At 43.9% G+C, this 18,742-nt stretch overlaps 1 protein-coding gene across 2 annotated transcripts in view; it reads left to right on the top strand.

The window, feature by feature from the left end:
* CDKAL1 (CDK5 regulatory subunit associated protein 1 like 1) overlaps positions 1 to 18,742 on the top strand; it is a 787,726-nt gene that overhangs the window by 710,515 nt on the left and 58,469 nt on the right. For both annotated transcript variants that reach the window (XR_011563299.1, XR_011563300.1), the window contains exons 16-17: positions 12,514 to 12,668; positions 14,915 to 15,103. The gene's annotated coding sequence lies outside the window, so the exon portion shown is untranslated. The remainder of the gene's footprint in view (positions 1 to 12,513; positions 12,669 to 14,914; positions 15,104 to 18,742) is intronic.

Here is an 18,742-nt window from a genome sequence, read left to right as displayed (position 1 = left end):
TCTTTCAGAATTTTCCACAGTTTATTGTGATCCACACAATCAAAGGCTTTGGCATAGTCAATAAAGCAGAAATAGATGTTTTTCTGGAACTGTCTTGCTTTTTTCGATGATCCAGCAGATGTTGGCAATTTGATCTCTGGTTCCTCTGCCTTTTCAAAAACCAGCTTGAACATCTGGAAGTTCACGGTTCACGTATTGCTGAGGCCTGGCTTGGAGAATTGTAAGCATCACTTTACTAGCGTGTGCTGCTGCTGCTGCTGCTAAGTCGCTTCAGTCGTGTCCGATTCTGTGCGACCCCATAGACGGCAGCCCACCAGGCTCCCCCGTCCCTGGGATTCTCCAGGCAAGAACACTGGAGTGGGCTGCCATTTCCTTCTCCAATGCATGAAAGTGAAAAATGAAAGTGAGGTCGCTCAGTCATGTCTGACTCTTAGTGACCCCATGGACTGCAGCCCACCAGGCTCCTCCGTCCATGGGATTTTCCAGGCAAGAGTACTGGAGTGGGGTGCCATCGCCTTCTCCAACTAGCATGTGAGATGAGTGCAGTTGTGCAGTAGTTTGAGCATTCTTTGACATTGCCTTTCTTTGGGATTGGAATGAAAACTGACCTTTTCCAGTCCTATGGTCACTGCTATGTTCCAAATTTGCTGGCATACTGAGTGCAGCACTTTAACAGCTAATCTTTTAGAATTTGAAATTACTCAGCTGGAATTCCATCACCTCCACTAGCTTTGTTCATAGTGATGTCTCTTAAGGCCCACTTGACTTCTCACTCCAGGATGTCTGGCTCTACGTGAGTGATCACACTATCATGGTTATCTGGGTCATGAAGGTCTTTTTTGTATAGTTCTTTTGTGTATTCTTGCCACCTCTTGTTAATATCTTCTGCTTCTGTTAGGTCCATACTGTTTCTGTCCTTTATTGTGCCCATCTTTGCATGAAATGTTCCCTTGGTATCTCTAATTTTCTTGAAGAGATCTCTAGTCTTTCCCATTCTGTTGTTTTCCTCTATTTCTTTGCATTGATCGCTGAGGAAGGCTTTCTTCTCTCTCCCTGCTATTCTTTGGAACTCTGCATTCGAATGAGAATATCTTTCCTTTTCTCCTTTGCTTTTCGCTTCTCTTCTTTTCACAGCAATTTGTAAGGCCTCCCCAGACAGCCATTTTGCTTTTTTGCACTTCTTTTCCATGGGTATGGTCTTGATCCCTGTCTCCTGTACAATGTCCTGTACAATGTCACAGCCTACTAGTATCCACTAATAAAATTCACTGTTACAGTTATTATTTTTTGTATCAAGTATCATTACCTGTTTTCATTCTCATTATAAATAATCCTCTAATGAAAATTTCATGGACCGATCGTTAAGACAGCTATTGTTATTTCTTTCATATTGGTACTTGGAGAATGACTGGGTTAAGGATATTCACTTATTCATTAAGCAACTCCTTATTGACTGTTTACTATTTGCCAACAACTGTCTTAGGAGCCAGAAATAACAACCAGAATAATAAGACACATTTGGTGTCTGCTCTGGTGGAGCTTGCACTCCAGGGGGAGATGAAAAATAATTAAACAATTACAGAGAAATTGAAGAAGAACAAATTCAGATGGTCAACAAACATAAAAAGATACTCAGCCTCCCCCTGTAGCAAGGGAAATGCAAATTAAAATATCAATGAGCTGTCACATTACACCTATTAGAATGACAGAACTAACCCGCAAACACCAAAAGCCAGCCAGGATATGGAAGAGATGGATGCTCTTGGACCCACATTGCTGGCTGAAACATGAATTATTATCACAACTTTTTAGGAAAGTAATCTGGCCACATTTATAAAAAATAAAATGCACATATACTTTAACTCAGCATTCCTATGGAAATAGTACTTAAGAACATAACGTTTGAAGGGGATCAGTTAATGAAAGAATTTTAATAGAATTTATTTATCAAAATTTTAAATCGAAATATAGTTGATTTACAATGTTGTGTTAATTTCTGCTGTATAGCAAAGCAATTGATATATATACACACACACACAATTCTTTTTTTAATATTCTTTTCTATTATGGTTTACCATAGAATATTGAATACATTAATAGTTCTTTATGCTTTACAGTAGAACCTTGTTGTTTATCCATTCAATATACAAAAACTTACATCTGCTAACCCTAACCCCCCATTCCATCCCTTCCCCAAACCCCTTCCTCTTGGCAACCATCAGTCTCTTCTCTGTACCTGTGATTCCATTTCTGTTTCATAGACAGGTTCATTTCTGTCATATTTTAGATTCCACATGTAAGTGTTAACATGTGGCATTTGTCTGTCTTTCTGTCCACTTCATTTACTAGGATAATCTCTAGTTGCATCCGTGTTGGTGCAAATGGCATGATTTCATTCTTTTATACAGCTGAGTAATATTTCACTGTGTATGTGTACCACCTCTTCTTTATCCATTCATCTGTGTTTCTGTGTCTTGGCCATTGTAAACAGTGTTGTTGTGAACATAAAGGGTGCATGTATCTTTTTGAATTATAGTTTTGTCTGGATGTATGCCCAGGAGTGGAACTGCTGGGGCAGATGGTAGTTCTATTTTAAGTTTTCTGGGAAACTTCCATACTGTTTCCCACAGTGGCTGTACCAGCTTATATTCCCACCAACAGTGTAGGAGGGTTCACTTTTCTTGACACCTTCTCCAGCATCGGTTATTTGTAGACTTTTTAATGATGGCCATTCTGACCAGCGGGAAGTGGTACCTCACTGTAGTTTTGATTTGCATTTCTCTAATAATTAGCAGTGTTGAACATCTTTTCAAGTGCCTGTTAGCCATCTGCATTTGTTCTTTGGACTTCCCTGGTGGTTCAGTGATAAAGAATCCACCTGCCAATGCAGGAGATATAGGTTCAATTCATGGGTCAGTTTCCTGGGATATAGGAAAGATCCCCTGGAGAAGGAAATGGCAAACCACTCCAGTATTCTGGCCTGGGCAATCCCATGGACAGAGGAGCCTGGCAGGCTATAGGTCATGGGGTTGCAAAAGAGTCAGACACAACTTCGCAACTAAACAAGAATAACAAATTTCTTCTTTAAAGAAATATCTGTCTTGGTGTCCTCATTTTTAAATTGGGTTGTTTGCTTTTTTGTTGTGAGTTATATGAGCTGTTTGTATATTTTGGAAATGAAACACTTGTTGGTTGCATCTTTTGCAAATGTTTTCTCCAATTCTGTAGATTGTCTTTTCATTTTGTTTATAGTTTGCTTTGCTGTGCGAAGCATCTAAGTTTGATTAGGTTCCATTTGTTTTTTCTTGTCCTTGTTTTTATTTCTATTGCCCTGGGAGACTGACCTAAGAACACATTGGTATGATTTATATCAGAGAACATTTTGCCTATGATCTCTTATAGGAGTTTTATGGTGTCATATCTTATGTTTGTGTCTTTAAGCCATTTTGAGTTTATTTTTGTGCATGCTGTTAGGGTGTGTTCTAACTTCGTTGATTTACATGCAGCTGTCCAACTGTCAGAACACTACTTTCTGAAGAGCCTTTTTTCCCCACTGTATATTCTTGCCTCCTTTGTCGAAGATTAATTGACTATGAGTGTGTGGGTTTATTTCTAGGCTCTCTGTTCTTTTCTGTTCATTGATCCACATGTCTGTCTGGAGCACAGAATTGAAAGTAAGTTAGCTGTCATGCAGCAGACGAGTCAGCTTTCAGTCCTGGGGCATTCCTCTCTCTGCTTCTCAAGCATTCCATCTGTATGATGGGTAACTTCTCTCGACCTTGTAGGATGCTCAGCAGGATACCACGAGGTGAAATAGATGAAATGGCCCAGCAGGAACCTGTCACAGGAAATCCTCACAAGGTGTTGCTTGATCTAAATCTGCCCACTCAGTCTCACAGTGAAGTGAAGTGCAAGTCGCTCAAATAGTGAGGCAGGAAGAGCTGTGAGGGAACTTGGGAAAATGCCAGGCCTGTTGCCCAGGGGAGGTCTTGACAGCAGCCAGGGAACCAGAGCCGGAGCCTGAGGGCTGGGCAGGCACTTGGTTCTCAGCTACATTCTTTGCATACTTTTCGCTGCAAAAAGTTGAACCAAGTACAAGAAAATGGTGACTGTGCTAACGGCCGGGAGAATGAGGAACTGGATGGGGTGAAGTGCTCCAGAGGAATGTCTGGCACAGAGTTCTTCTTTCCAGAACTTTCCAGCACTGGCAGGTGTGAGGTTGTGCGGTCACCACCAGCCTTGCCAAGGAGATTCAGCACTAACCAGGGAGCACAGAGGGGAAAGTCCCTTGCGTGCCAGTCACAGAAGAGGGCATGATGAATATCAGCTCCAAAGACACTCTGCAGGCATCAAGGCTTGGCCTGTTACAGAGGTGCAGCATGCTGGCCATTGGCCTGTTACAGAGGTGCAGCATGCTGGCCATTGGCCTGTTACAGAGGTGCAGCATGCTGGCCATTGGCCTGTTACAGAGGTGCAGCATGCTGGCCATTGGCCTGTTACAGAGGTGCAGCATGCTGGCCATTGGCCTGTTACAGAGGTGCAGTATGCTGGCCATTGGCCTGTTACAGAGGTGCAGCATGCTGGCCAGCTCTAAAGGATGGGGGAAAAAAGTGACCAGACAAAGCCCGTCCCCACCATTCTTTTTAGAAGGTTCGGTGTGTACCAAGTGTCTCATAGCACAAGGGGAAAATATCTGAAAAGACAAGGAAAGGAGAGAGAAATCCTGCCTTATGTCCATGAAACTGAAGCCTTTGAATGTCGTCCCCCGGCCCCATACGCACCTAAAACATGGTAGGGCTCCCAGCCTTCTTTCAAATCCAGCTTTAATTGTGCTGCGTGATGTTTCTGTGGTGTGCTTTGACCTTGAGGTAGAAATCTGCTGCCAAACCATGCCCAGGCCCAGTTCTCCTAAGAGAAGAAAGGGAGCTAGTGTGATAGATGGATGCGTCCTCACGTGCCCCAGCTATGAAAGCAGAAGGAGGCAAGGGCAGCCTTGAGTCTGCAGGTAGGCGAAGGTCAGAGGACAAAGGGCAAAGGATGAGACTGTGACTAAAACACGTACTTTGATTTTGAGTTCTGAGGTAAAAGCCTTTTCCAGATGGGCCTCCTTCCTTCTCCTCCTTTATTCTTCACCTTCCTGGCTTGATGACCTCATTGTCTCAAGTTAAGTCATGGTGGAAACCCTGTGAAGTAACTGACCTCCCACAAAATCCTCCTGTCCTCACATCCTGTGGTCAGCACAGGTCTAGGTAATCATTAATTAACCTTTTAGTGCTGGCTGTTTCTGTTGGCCACAGATATACAAAGGCTTCAGTATAAAAACAGTGTCATGCAGGAGACCTGGATTTGATCTCTGGGTCAGGAAGTTTCCCTGGAGAAGAGAATGGCTAACCCACTCCAGTATTCTTGCCTGGAGAATTCCATGGGCAGAGGAGCCTGGCGGGCTACGGTCTATGGGGTCGAAAAGAGTTGGGCACAATTGAGCAACTAACACACATTCACACACATAAAAACAGCAGCTCAATAATTCCCCATATTTATGTGAAAAAATATTCATAAAAATGGAAGGTACTGTAAATTCAATAGCTTTTTCAAAAAAAAAAGAAATCATGCCAGAATTGCTGTTGGTAGAACCTCAGCACTTTGGGGAGATTCTAGGCCTGGCTCTCCTAGTGTTTATGAAGACAAGTAACTTTCCTTTTTCTCATACATAAAATGAGGAGGTTGAACTAGAAGATTGCTATGGTTCATCTTCTTCTAAAAAAAAAAAAGACATTTTTCCACGATTCTTCTGCCTCAAGCAACAGTTAGGGATTACCAGATTGAGCAATATTTGGGACACACTTATTCTAAGAAAACGTTCGTTGTTTATCTGAAATTCAGATTCAGCCTGGTGTTCTGTATTGTATCTGGCAACCCTACAGCAGTTACATTTTTGCTAGGAGGAGAGCGGCTGACCCGGGCTCTGCTCTCTGACCCAGGCTGGAAGCAGGACCGATGGAAGGTGCCTGTGAGAATGGGCTCTCTCCCAACCGATCGCACTGGTCACCCCGGCTGCAGAGCAAGAGAACCCCACTGTCCCACTCAACTTTTCTCTCATCAGGGACGCAGCAAATTAAAATCTCTCCAGATCTTTTTAGGCAGAAAAGCTCAAAATTATATTTAATTTGGTCACGTTTCTTTCTTTTTTTTTTTTTTTTTTGAGTTGCAGAGAACATTTTATTTCTTTAGGTTCATGCAGTGAAGCTCATGAGATAAACACCCTTAAAGTGGCACTATTTTGAGGCTTCAATGAGTATATGCTGATTCAATAATGTGGTTTTTTTCCTTACATTTTCTTATTTTTATTTTTTAATTATTTTAATTGGAGGCTAATTACTTTACTATATTGTGGTAGTTTTTGTAATTTGGCCACATTGCTAATCGGCGTTAAAAAACAAAAAAGTAATAACAACTCCTTTTCAGTATAAGGAGACAGTTTTTTCCTCTTTCTCCGTGGAATCAAGTTCTAGCATGTAACCAAGGAGGTAGGTCCTCCTCAACAAAACAATCTTGGACACAGTATGCATTGGAATAAAATTCACTTTGTGAGGGAGACATACAGAAAAGATCTTCACGACCCAGATAACCACGATGGTGTGATCACTCACCTAGAGCCAGACATCCTGGAATGAGAAGTCAAGTGGACCTTAGGAAGCATCACTACGAACAAAGCTAGTGGAGATGATGGAATTTCAGTTGAGCTATTTCAAATCCTGACAGATGATGCTGTGAAAGTGCTGCACTCAATATGCCAGCAAATTTGGAAAACTCAGCAGTGGCCACAGGACTGGAAGAGGTCAGTTTTCATTCCAATCCCAAAGAAAGGCAATGCCAAAGAATGTGCAAACTACCACACAATTTCACTCATCTCACACGCTAGCAAAGTAATGCTCAAAATTCTCCAAGCCAGGCTTCAACAGTATGTGAACCACGAACTTACAGATGTTCAAGCTGGATTTAGAAAAGGCGGAAGAACCAGAGATAAAATTGCCAACATCCATTGGATCATCAAAAAAGCAAGAGAGTTCCAGAAAAACATCTTCTTTATTGACTATGCCAAAGCCTTTGACTGTGTGGATCACAATAAACTGTGGAAAATTCTGAAAGAGATGGGAATACCAGACCACCTGACCTGCCTCCTGAAAAATCTGTATGCAGGTCAGGAAGCAACAGTTAGAACTGGACATGGAACAACAGACTGGTTCCAAATAGGAAGAGGAGTCCATCAAGGCTGTATATTGTCACCCTGCTCATTTAACTTCTATGCGGAGTACATAATGAGAAACGCTGGGCTGGAGGAAGCACAAGCTGGAATCAAGATTGCCGGGAGAAATATCAATAACCTCAGATATGCAGATGACACCACCCTTATGGGAGAAAGTGAAGAGGAACTAAAGAGCCTCTTGATGAAAGTGAAAGAGGAGAGTGAAAAAGCTGGCTTAAAACTCAACATTCAGAAAACTAAGATCATGGCATCCGGTCCCATCACCTCATGGCAAATAGATGCGGAAACAATGGAAACAGTGAGAGACTACTTTCTTGGGCTCCAAATGACTGCAGATGGTGACTGCAGCCATGAAATTAAAAGACGCTTGCTCCTTGTAAGAAAAGCTATGACCAACATAGAGAGCATATTAAAAAGCAGAGACATTACTTTGCCGACAAAGGTCCATTTAGTGAAAGCTATGATTTTTCCAGTAGTCATGTATGAATGTGAGCGTTGGACTATAAAGAAGGCTGAGCACCGAAGAATTGATGCTTTTGAACTGTGGTGCTGGAGAAGACTCTTGAGAGTCCCTTGGACTGCAAGGAGATCCAACCGGTCCATCCTAAAGGAAATCAGTCCTGAATATTCATTGGAAGGACTGATGCTGAAGCTGAAACTCCAATACTTTGGCCACCTGATGCGAAGAGTTGACTCATTTGAAAAGACCCTGATGCTGGGCAAGATTGAAGGTGGAAGGAGAAGGGGACGACAGAGGATGAGATGGTTGGAGGGCATCACCAACTTGATGGACATGAATTTGAGTGAACTCTGGGAGTTGGTGATGGACAGGGAAGTCTGGTGTGCTGCACTCCATGGGATCACAAAGAGTTAGACATGAGTGAGCAATTGAACTGAGGGTGACATACCCAACACCTCAGGGAAATAAGGGTGCTCTAAATCTAGAAGCAGGATTCACCTTTAGAAGAAAAATGGGATGAGATTTACATTATATAGCATTTGATAGCTTATAAAAATTTTTCTTACATTGTTTGAATTAATTTTTTATCAATAACCCAGTGAAAAGTCTAGGTTTTTCCTGGTAGCTCAGATGGTAAGGAATCTGCCAGCAATGCGGGAGACCAAGGTTCAACCCCTAGGTCAGAAAGATCCTCTGGAGAAGGGAATGGTTACCAACCATTCTTGGTATTCTTGCCTGGAGAATTCCATGGACAGAGAAGCCTGGCAGGCTACCGTCCACGGGATCGCAGGGTCAGACACAACTGAGTGACTTAACGCTTTTCAATGAAAAGGTTATTCCATTAGTCTTATTTTACAGGTAAAGAATTTGGCTTAGAAATGTTACATTTCTTCCCCAAATCACCCAGCAAGTCAATGGAAGATCGGGCTTGAACCCAGGTTCTTAACCACAGTTTCCTCCACCTGCCTGCTGTCTAAGAACTGTTTTTCTGGAAGAGTCACATATTTCTAGGGTCCCCATGGGATTTGGAAATAAATTTTCAATGCCTTCTTGATGCTTTTGACAGAATGGTAACATGCCCATCCTTACACAGGCCCCTGTCCTGGGCCAACCCAGCAAGCCAGGACAGAGGCTCTGAGAGCTGGCTGATCAAAACCAGCCAGGCTGATTAGCATTATTTCCACAGATGAGGAAACTGCAGGTCAGATTGTTGATATCAGAGCAGGCAAGCCACTGCTCGCCTCTCTCCCTCCAGTGATCAGGCCGTGCTCAGCCCAGGCAGCCCGGGAAATCCTCAGAAAAGCGCACATTGTGAATAGAAATGGCTTATGAAAAAAGTACACAGCGCTGTTTCTCATTTCTGTTGCTGATATGGGCTCACACCCTGCGTGTGTTTGGTGACTTAGTAATGACTCCATTGCCATTGATCCGATTCACTTCTGCGGTCTCCACATGGGTGGACTGGGCTGGGTTCCAGGCGTTGTTTATGCCAGGAAACTATAAAATGGACCAGAACTCGCATATAAGCTTCGCCATGCTGCTCGGAAAAAGAGCTGCTAGTGTTAGGGTTTTGAATACTGATGGCATTGTTTTCTCTTACACGAATAGTCTTAAATGTTTTCCTGTTGTATTTGAAAAGTACGTACTACTGATTTTATATAGTAATTAATTAGTTAATTTAGCTCTTGAGAAATAAATCTCTCACATCCCCTTACAATCTGTGGGTATCCCGTTTGTCTTTACTCATTTATATGCTTTACACATTTACATATTTTTTGATCACCAATGAAGAAGAAGAATAAAAACTTACTGTAACGACATAGGACAAATGACTTTCGGAAAACAGACACCAGATGAGATTATGGAATGAGTTTTTAGATTCTTCTTTCACTCTCATAAATATAAAATCCCTTAAAAATTATAACTCAAGGGAAACCTCCAAGTTACTCAAGCCTACTTCTAAAACCCAGTCTCCACAACTGCGTAACAGTCTCAGTTCTTTCTAGCTGTTGACAAACAACACATATTAACATAATTGAGATAATTAAGGGCAGTGCCAGGTACTGTTATGCTACAGGCTTCTGCAGAGCAGGGGCTGCCAGTTTCCGCTCCCTCCTAACAGCCTGGAAGGCGTGGAGATTAACACCTACAAAGTGTGGTGGCTTGAATTTAGATGAGGGGAGAGAGACCGGCTGCTTCCTTTGATTAAAACATTACAAGAATAATTATTACAGTAGTGAAATGGCTTCGGCCTTCTGTTAACATTTTTTTTCCTCTCTCCTCTAGTTTATTCTGTATCTCTGGAACTTTTTTTTTCCCCCCCATTCCTCCATATGGCAAATCACTGTCATTGAAAAGTCTTCTACTTCAAGTTGAGAACATTTTGTATGGTTTGAATTGGTGGTCCGCAAGACAGGGTAATTTTCATTGTTGCCAAGGAGAGGAAAATATTACTTCTGGAGAGCCAGCAGGTATTGTATTAAACAGTTGTACCCGCTGGAAACAAATTATTGCCTTTATTCGAAACTACCAATTTGAAGTCGGATGTGTTCATTTTAGTGGGACATGAGTCACAGGACCAGCTAGGGCTCTTGTGTTGACAGGTTCCTCAGCAGGTCAGTCTAGACCCAAATCAGGAGAAACACTGAGCCTGTTGGCTGCTGTTTTTACATCAAGGTTGTAACTGCTTTTAACTTGCAAACTGATTCCACCATCACTCCTTTCTCTGTCTCAGGCTCTGGAATATTTAAGAAGGTTTAGAGGAAGGGAGATACACATATTGAGCAGAATCCAAATGCAATATCCATGTACTTCTATTTCAGTTGTGATTTCTACAAAATTATTGCATATATATTATTGCTGCAGCCTCTGGGTCCCCTCTGTGATATGAGATAAAAGACAGTCACTGCATTTTTGCAAAGGACAAAGACACTCTGGCTTTATTTCTAAAGATCTTGTGATCCAGAACTTGGTTCTGTTCTTGGCAAACAAATACAGGCTCAGCCAAAAGTAGCACGAGCCATGTTATCAGCTGATATCTCCGTTCTGTATTTTTAGTGGGCAAATAAAATCTATCAGGACAGTGTAATTTAGAAGGGTGGAGAGAGCCGCATAATTTCCAGGGCTGGGAAAAGAGTTCTCTGGAGCATTTTTGGTGGAACTGATCTGTTTTGGCAGTAACCTTCAGCTTCCTTTTTTTTTTTTTTTTTCCTATGTGTGGGTTTGTTGTTTTTTTTTTTTTAATGGAAAAATACAGCACAAGACCCTGAAAGTTGAGAAGCAACTACGGAGAACACTGCCTGTTGCTCTCTCACTAAAATTTGTTTTCTGCTGCCTCCTTGCTAGAGACGTGTTTACTAATAAAGTGCCTTCCTATCAGAAACTTAATTGAATTGAACTTATTCAAATCTTGGAGGAAAAGTGCCTTTTGGGCATTTCATTCCGTCAAAATCTGACATACCTTTTGACCTAACTGATTAAAACCAAAAGCCCTCCATTTAATCATATGAGTTGGGAACCCAGATCATTTTCTCAGGAAAATCATCCTCCTCGATTCTCCCCTGGAGCCCACTCTACTCTTTTAGTTTCTCAAGGGAGATAGAAATCAACTTTGGGTAAACCAGCACTTTTTTGAAGATGGTGAAAATAAGACAGAATTAGAATATCATACTAGATTAAACGGGAGCTGGAATAGGGAGGGTTTGCACCTTCAATTCCAGATCCCAGAAGTTAGCCACACAGAATCTTGTGTCCAGAGCCCAGAAACCATCTACCAAAGACATGTGCTTACTGTGTGGAGCAGAGTGAAAGGATGGAGCTGACTTTGGTAGCATCGCATCAATTCTTTCTTTGTGAAACAGAAGTGAAGTCCCTGGTGAAAGGTGGTGACCACCTCCAGTTCCATTTGATTTGGCAGGTCCGTTGGTCCTATGAGAGGATGCCCTTCCTCTTCCTCTCCTCCCCAATCAGTGAGACCGAGGGAGATGCTTGTTGCCTCTTCAATGTTCGAGGGAGCAGCTGAAATCAGATGCACGTGGCAGGAGTTGTATAAGGTCTGAGTACTTGGAGCTGGAGAATTGCAGAAGCTTAACCTGAATATATGCATCTGTGTGTGTGTGTGTACATTTGAAATTTAACAAAAAGTACAGTAAGAAATAAATACCTGTGTTCGTTTCCTTTGCTGTAACAAATGATCATACACTGGTGGCTTAAAACAACAGAAGTGTATTCTCACCCTTCTGAGGCTTGAAGTCCAAAAACAAGGTGTCAGAGGGCTGTCTCTCTGAAAGCTCAAGGGGAGAACTTGTTCCTCACCTCTTCCAGCTTCTCATGACTGTGGGCATTCCTTGGCTTGGAGCTGCATCACTCTAATCTCCGCCTTCATCTTCTCATCACCTTTTCCTCTGTGTGTCTCTGTGAAGGATACTTGTCACTGGATTTAGGATCATAATGATATCCTCATCTCAGGATTCTTAATTACATCTGCAAAGACTTTCCCCCCAAATAAGGCCATGTTCACAGATGCTGAGGTTTAGGGTGTGGGCGTAACTTTTGGGGGGCACCATCTTGCCCACTATGGTCCCTCAAACTTGACTGTTTGCTCCGAAGAAAATGTTTGGAAGTAGGTGTGATATTGTAAACTGGTTGATTAATTTGCGTAAATGTAGTTTTTTTTTCTTTTATATGCCTTAATTTATTCCCCAAAGGTTTTAAGGTAGAAACATAAGATCATGCATTGTTTATGAAGAGAAATGATTTTTATTCTAGACTCGTATTGTTCTTGCAGATACACATAATGGTTGGTGGGAATGGCAAGCCTTTCTCAGGCACCTCCAAGCACAGGAGCACTCATTTCACAAAAGGAGGGAGAGGATATTTCTCCTACGGTCTTGCCCATGTTCTACCGAGGACTTTGTCATCCCTACTTTGCCGAGTCTCCTGGTAAGCTGCTTTCACAGGTTCTTTCAAAGGCAGTGATTCTCTACTTTTTTGCAACTGCAGACGCTCACGCAGTCATGTTTGTTGACTCCTGCCCCTTAAAGGAAGTTAAGGAGAGAAATGTCCTCAGCATCCCAGAATATTGCCTGGCCAGTTGGCCAAAGATGAAGAGACAGAGGACCTCAACTGACCAGCACATATTTCTTTGGTTTGCACCATGCTGTGCAGACACAGGCTCAAGGGAGACGTGGCGACCAGGGTATAAAATGATAACCATTCTCCCTTGTTCCGTGTGCATCTTGCCCTTTTTTCCTGAAGCCATCACCGCCCATCTTTTCCCACAAAGTGTAGCCCTCTTAGACACCTGACTCACAATCCCTCTTAGGGATCATCATATTTTAAACTCTAGATCCCCACAGATGTGCCCCAGTGTGCTGGTCCCTAGTCTCGGGTTTGCTGATAAGCTGGACATGAAGCTCATGCTTAGATTGGAGCTGAGTGGTGGACTTAAGTCCTGGTTTTATCAGAGGAGCCAGCACTGGGGATTAAGGAGCATTTGTGCCATTATTAAGACTCTGAATTTGGTTCTTCTCCTATGACTGTTCCTTGAGTATTGCCCTTGCGGAATCCTGGAGGGAGGTGGGGTATTTGTAGTCAGGATGCAGACATTCTTGGGTTTCCAGTCACAGTGCCTTCAAAGTATCATCAAGCCCTCTTGTGATTGTGCAGGGGACACTCACTTCTTTGACTAGCTCAGTGACGTATTATAGTGATTATAATTGACATCTGGCATCATAAAAAAGAAATATTTCTTCAGAATCTACAGACTACAACGAAACCCCATACAGTATCTTAGCACGGGCCTCTGCCCTCTACCTGAGAGATCGTGAGGGAAAGAAGCCAAACAATCAACCTGAATCATGACTAATCAGATGAGCAATTCCTACTGAGCGGGAGAAAAAGCAGAAGCGGATATGATATGAGCAGAGCAATTCATTTCCCTCTCCACTTCTTTTAGTCACCTTGATTGTGTTGAACTTGACCATATGATGGGCCCTATTTCATTCTGTTATCACTCTGCTGGATCAAGGTTTGATCAAATCCGTAGTCCATCTGAGGTGAGCTGCCATGGGGCCTTAGCCTGTTTGATATCCCAGTCTGACATTTCTTCTCTGAAATGTCTTCTTCCTATAACTTGTATTTATACTTAGTGAAGGATTTCCTAGACTCCGATCCAAGAAGCATGAGTCCTGAGAGCTGTTTTGACAAGAAGAATAAAAGGGGGTCTGGCATCTAATATGTTTGGAAAACTCAGCATGCTGTAATTCCCTACTTGGAGATTCATAACAAGCATTAGAAGTCTCCTTGACCTTGGTTAATGTGGAATTTCCCAAACTTATTTGATTCCAGAACTCCACTTTCAGGTAACACCTATTAATAGAGGCACATTCTGGAAAACACCAGCCTGGTCGGAGATATGTTGGGTTTTGAAACGAAAGACCTTTGTCCAACTCACCTCTGTGATTTTCTGTTGTCATCAGATAAGGTACTAGTGACCTCGATTTGCCTTGTATATAAAATGAATGTATACAACACTGGCTTATCTGCCTACCTGGGGAGTGAGAAACCAAGGTGTCTATGAAAGCACCTTTAAAATTATAATGACCGTTCAAAAATAGTTCTGTGTATATAGATCTAGAACAGCACATTGAATCTGCTCCCATTCCTGATTTTGTAAATAAAGTTTTATTGGCACACAGCCATGTTCCTTTGCTATGTCTATGGCAGAGCTGAGTCACTGAGACGGAGACAATATGGCTTACAAAGCCCCAGCCTGGAGTCTGGTTTGAGGGTGCCCCGGTGGCTCTGACCCCCTCACCAAGTAGTTCAGATGTTAAGGTCTCTAGGACTAGCTGGAAGATGGTGAAATAACTGCACACAGACTTTCTCTAGATAATAACTTGGGTGATGAACATGCCTGGACACTTACAGTAGATTCTAGAAGGTTGCCCAGTCCACCCCAAGTAGGAGGAGGAGCCAAAGAGCTTGCTACTCCAGGCCTATGGAAGGGGCAGAGGGACATTTGTCACAAATGCCTTATTGTCAATTGCAGCCAAGGACGTGATGTCTCTATGAGTTTCTGAAATCCTGAGGAACCAGAAACAGATATCTACTTGCAAGCACCCTTCTCAAAGGATTAGCAGAGTGTTGAAATATTGTGGTCACCTTTCTTAACATTTCATCCTCAGGTCCTCCCTGGTGTGAGAGCTGGTATTCAGGACCCCCCGGTACCCACCTCTCAAACTGGTGGAAACACTCAGATCAGCATTCTGAAAATCCACCTCAAGGATTTTTCTGGAACTTGGCACCCTGAACTCAGCCACTTTATGTTCACAAAACATTCCTGGAAGAAAGAATGCTGTCTACTTAGTTGGCGGGTGAGTAACACGATAAGAGCCTTAAGGCCGGGAACTGGATGCTGGTCGTATCACTCAGACCCCCTGTTTCTGGTCTCCGCAGTCAGGAGCTGCTAACAGCATCTGGCGTCCGTAACTCTTGGTGGAGGAATGCTGGCCAGGCTATTTGTGGCGCCTATCTCTGAGAGCACACTTAAGACACCTCATACATCTCCAGCCTTCCTCCCCTGCTCGCGTGGGTGCGTCGGCGGTGATTGCGTTCATGATGGGGAGGGATGACATGCGCCGGAGAGTCACTGTGACCTTTCAGGGCTCTGTTTGTCTTCTGAGAATTGCTCTTGAGAGTGTGTACTTACTTCTAGTCCCCAAGGATCTTAAAAACTCAAAGAAACAGGATGGAAATCACAACTTGAGAGCTGATTATCATCCTGCCCACTCTCCCCTGCAGACTCGTCAACTCCCCTGAGCAATTTAGAGGCAAATGGACTTTCCTTCTGCTTGGGGTTCACGGCCCTCTTCAATCTGGGGATGGTTTTGTTCCCCAGGACTCCCTGGCCTCCCACGATGGACAGGTGGGAGCGTCCCTCTCCCTTCTCCTTGCCTCACTCAGGCTCTTCTCTTCACCCCTCAAGCCCCATTTTTCCTGACATCTCTCAGCCATTTTATCTGAACCTAAGCTCTAGATTGCAGTTTAACATTTAAATAGATCCTATGACTTAGAGTCCCCTTGAAATACATATGTATTTTTACTTTCCTCTTTCCAGCAAGAAACATCAGCTTCTTAAAAGCAAAACCTATCTACTTCATCTGGGCCTCCCCATCAGTCTAAATACTACCATATAGTAGTTTGTCAGTAAATGCTGTTGAAAAAGGAGAATTTTGAAGAGAGGTTTCAGGGTCTCTCTAATGACTACATTTAGAAAAAAAATGCCAGGTTTCAGAGAGCTGCAGTGGCAGCTTCAGTGTGAGCCGTGTTCATTCCAGGACTTGGATGCGTCTGGCAGGCCAGGGGTAGGCCACCAAGACCTATTTGCATTTGATCCAAGGAGTTTCCTAGGAAGGGAGTCACCCTCGAGGAAGAGACAGAAAAGGGCTGTGATATTTGGACAAGGCCTTAAGCCAATGAGGGACAGAAGGGATTTATCAGTTTCCTGGCACTGGCATTACAAACTGAATGATGTAAGACACAGTAAAGTGTTCTCTCACCATTCTGAAGGCTAGCCGTCCAAGATCACGATGTTGGCAGGGTGGATTTGGACCTGCCTTGTTGCTTTCAGCTTCTGGTGGCCCCCGCATTCCTTGGCCTGTGGCCACATCACTCCAGTTTCTGCCTGGCCTCATGTGGCCATCTTCCTCTGTGTGTCTGTCTTCACATGGGGTCCTCTCTCTTATAAGGACACCAGACATACAGATTAAGGGCCCCCGCCATGACCTCATCTTAACTTGATTGCATTTGCAAAGATCCTATTTCCAAATAAATCCACCTCCACAGGTACTGGGGCTAGGACTTCATCACATCATTCTGGGGGGCATAATTCAACTTATAATAAGAGACATCTTTAATAGAGTTACCTGTTGCTCTTTAATATCTTTCCTTTCCTTAAAGCCTGAGAGGAAATAAGTCAGTAAATCTTTATAAAACATCAAGTTCATATGCTTTTGTTGTATACAGTCAGCCTTCTGTGTCTCTGGGTTCCACATCTACAGCTTCAACCAGCATAGATCAAAAATATTTGTTTAAAAATATTCCAGAAACCAGAAATTCCCTGGTGGTCCAGTGGCCAGGACTCTTCATTTCCACCGCAAGGGATCCATGTTCAATCTTTGGTCAGGGAACTAACATCCCAAAAGGCATGCGGCATAGCCAAAAAAATAAAAAATTTCCAGAAAGGTCCAGAAAGCAAAACTTGAATTTGCCACATGCTGGCAACTATTTAATAGCAGACATTTTACGAAGTATTATAAGTAATCTAGAGATGATTTAAAGTATATAGGAGGATGTATGCAGGTTATGTGCAAATACTATACCATTTCAAATAAGGAGCTTGATAGCTGTGGGTTTGGGGACCTCAGGGTTCCTGGAACTGACCCCCCTGGACACTAGAGCGGGCACGCTGGTGAGGTTACGGACATCTCCCCTCTTCTGGAAGCTGGTGGAAGCTGAATGAGCAACCGAGTCTGAGAAGAGGCAACCATGCCTACAGCAGGAGCAGAAAAGCATAGGAGCAGAGGTTTCAGAAGAGGCAAGAGGACTGTGTCTAAGCACGTATTGGAAGGAGTAAGACCTCACCAGAGACTACGGGCAACCCTCTTCCTTCCTTTCCTGCCTGCATCTAAGCTTCCCTCCCACCGCCACATTTCCTCTATGGGCGGTCTTCCTTGTTTCTCCAGCTCTCTCAGTCTCACGCTGTCTGGGCTTCACTTCTACCTTTTCTTCCTTATTCCAAGTCCCTATCAAGCCATTTTATTCAGAGGGGAAAAAAATGATTTTCTCCTGTAGAGAGTGTCATCTGTATCATTAGAGTTCTCTTGGCTCTGTTTTTCATTGTGTCGCTTTCAAGGAATGTACCTTTGCCTTGACAAATGAACGACCCCTGCTTGCACTTGAGAGCCCATCTCGTTGCCCAGGGCTGTGGCCCCTGCTCCTCTCCAGATCTGGAACATCCTCTGACCTGCCCCACCCAGGCAGTGGAGGGGGTCAACAAGCCCCTTGGAGCTTTAGGTGGAGAGATCGATTTCTAGAAAATGTGAAGCAGCCCTCTTCCAACCCACTTCCCTCTGGCTTCCCTGTCCCACTGATCGGCAGAGGGTGGAGATGACCAGACGTTTCCAGGTGTCACGAACGCCTTTTGGTTGTAGCAGCTCTGAAAAAGTGAAGTGAAAGTGTTAGTCGCTCAGTTGTGTCTGACTCTTTGTGATCCCATGAACTGTAGCCCACCGGGCTTCTCTAGCCATGGAATCCTCCAGGCAAGAATACTGGAGTGGGTTGCCATTCCTTTTCCAGGGTATCTTCCCGACCCAGGGATGGAACCTGGGTCTCCCACATTACAGGATTCTTTACCGTCTGAGCCACCAGGCAGGCAGCTCTGAACCCCTGCCCAGAACTGTGTGGGTTGGCGCTGTACGTACCTGTTGTTGACTGAGCTGGCTTTTACACATCCCCAGTGAGCATTCTCAGCACCCTTTTTATTTGGTCACGGGCATCCTCTTTTTTGACATAACAGAAATTAGACTAACGCCAGCCTCTCGTTCTGGAGGCCCGCGTTCGGTGCCTTGGGGAGAAACCTGTAGTGGAAAGCTGCCTCTACCGACATGGACCCACGGGGCCCAGGGCATCTGCCCCGGATGTGATTCCACGGGAGCAGAAGCCAGGCTGTGGCGGCAGCAACCACAGCCCTGGCACGTCCTGCGAAGCCGAGCCTCTGGGGATCTTGTGACCGGCAAGGTGGGCTGCCGCAGGGGGGTCACAGCCTCTCCTGAGGGGCAGAGGGGGCAGGGTAGGAATGAGCGCCTCCTTCTCCTCCCTGCCACACTTCCAAGCTGTGCCCTTGTTTACCTCCCTGGTACCCAGGCCCTTTCAGGCTGGCACTGATGGGGTAGGAGGATGCTCTGGTCACAAGCATGCCAGCCATACCCCACCTTATGCATTTGCTGTGGGTA

The sequence above is a fragment of the Bos indicus genome, chromosome 23 (assembly GCF_029378745.1).
Source record: "Bos indicus isolate NIAB-ARS_2022 breed Sahiwal x Tharparkar chromosome 23, NIAB-ARS_B.indTharparkar_mat_pri_1.0, whole genome shotgun sequence".
Classification (NCBI taxonomy): Eukaryota; Metazoa; Chordata; class Mammalia; order Artiodactyla; family Bovidae; genus Bos; species Bos indicus.
This window is presented reverse-complemented; position numbering and strand designations above follow the sequence as displayed.